Source organism: Chrysochloris asiatica, unplaced genomic scaffold (assembly GCF_000296735.1).
Source record: "Chrysochloris asiatica unplaced genomic scaffold, ChrAsi1.0 scaffold00088, whole genome shotgun sequence".
Taxonomy (NCBI): domain Eukaryota; kingdom Metazoa; phylum Chordata; class Mammalia; order Afrosoricida; family Chrysochloridae; genus Chrysochloris; species Chrysochloris asiatica.
Window position 1 is genome coordinate 11,605,222 of NW_006408606.1, and position 1,626 is coordinate 11,606,847.

A 1,626-nucleotide genomic window follows, 5' to 3' on the forward strand; every position below is an offset into this window, starting at 1 on the left:
AAACTGACCTTGCATTAACCCACAGGGCCACATGAGAACTCCTCTATTCTGACCTAAGGAAGGAGTGGTTGGTGAGCTTGAAACATGAACTGTGCCATTCAAGGTTGCAGTCCAGCGTTTTAACCCACAGAGCCACACCAGGACTCCTTTATTATATAGTCAGCCATTAACACTCTACCTTTCCTTTTTATCTCTGTGCAAATAGACCCCTAATTTCCCTTGAATGGTGGAGGGCTTTGCATTTTACATAGTGTTGCAAAAGTCAAGCTGAACTATTCCTCAATAATTCTTTCACTCCTAGCAGAGTGCAGGATTTTGTTCTTTGAGAATATATTCATATTGTATATGGTTTCTGAGGCTGTTAAGTCTTTATGGGAACAGAAAGCCTAGTCCCCTCCACCCCCTGCTTTTTGTCAATACAAATATAAGAAATATTTAAGCATTATTTATTCATGAAAATGTATTATCTATAGAAACAATATAGTGATACCTGGATTCACATTTTTTTTTCTATAAAAAGTTTATTGGAGGTAGAACAGACACACTGGGTTCCTTCCCTCTAATCCAGTGCATTGCCCCCACTGAGCATGCTGGCCCAGGTTCTTGGCTGCTGCCGGTGGTCCAGCTTCTCCAGCACCGAGGGTACAGACACCAGGCTGAGCTCATGGCCGAAATTGCAGACGATTGCAGCGTTGTCCAGCACCAGATCTGGTGAGCCCGCTGGATCTCACTGTTCTTCCCCAGGTGCCCAGTCTGCAACAGGTCCCCGTAGTTTAAGTCCCAAAAGAGACACAGCCCTGGCCACCGGTCACCAACAAGTTATCTGAGATGACATCCAAGCTTGCACCACAGCCCTGGTCCTGCTGAATGGAGTAGAGCTTGATGCCTGTTCTAAGGTCCCAAATACTAATGAGGTCATCTAGGCCACTGCTGACCACGCAGGAGGTGGTGCAGGTTAGGGAGGTGACTTCCCCACGGTGAGCGAACAGGTGGCTGGCTCGGCTGCCAGTCAGCATGTCCCACAGGCAGATGGCCCCATCTTGTCCGCCACTGGCCAGCACCATAGTCTGGTGTCTGGTCAGTGTACACGGTGGTGATGGCCCCTGAGTGACCCTGCAGGTGAACAGACAGCAGGAGTCTTCCAGACTGAAGACCCTCAGTGTGTGGTCTTGGCTCTCAGTCACTAGGCGCCCAGAGGCAGTCTTCAGGGCTGTAATGGGCTTCTGGTGGGCACAGGGCACCGTGTGGGTCATGCGGCAGATCACTGCATTGTTGCTGCTGTACACTGGGGATGTGGTAACACTGCTCCTCCCTGGAGTACCTCTGAATTGCGGGGGGCTGAGATCAGTGTGGGTCTCCAAGGAGAAGAAATGGAGGGAGGCATTGAGCCGGGCAGCCACAATCCTTTTGTCCAGGAAGACTAGGGTAGTGATGCCTTAGGAACCCTCCTCCCTGCTGCAGCGTAGCACCCCCACAATGGCATCCCACACCTCCAGACGGCCACTGAGCCACCCCACTATGAGATTGTCCTGCAGCTCCACGCTCCACATGGAGCCATCTGCGCTGGCGGCCCAGGCAAGAGACGTGGAGCCTTTCTCTGAAGGAGAACCCCCCCCCCCCCCCCCC

General features: G+C 51.8%; 1 pseudogene; it reads right to left on the reverse strand.

Annotated features, from left to right (window-relative positions):
- Positions 1-559: 559 nt before the first annotated feature.
- LOC102814071 overlaps positions 560-1,626 on the reverse strand; it is a 3,645-nt pseudogene continuing 2,578 nt past the window's right edge.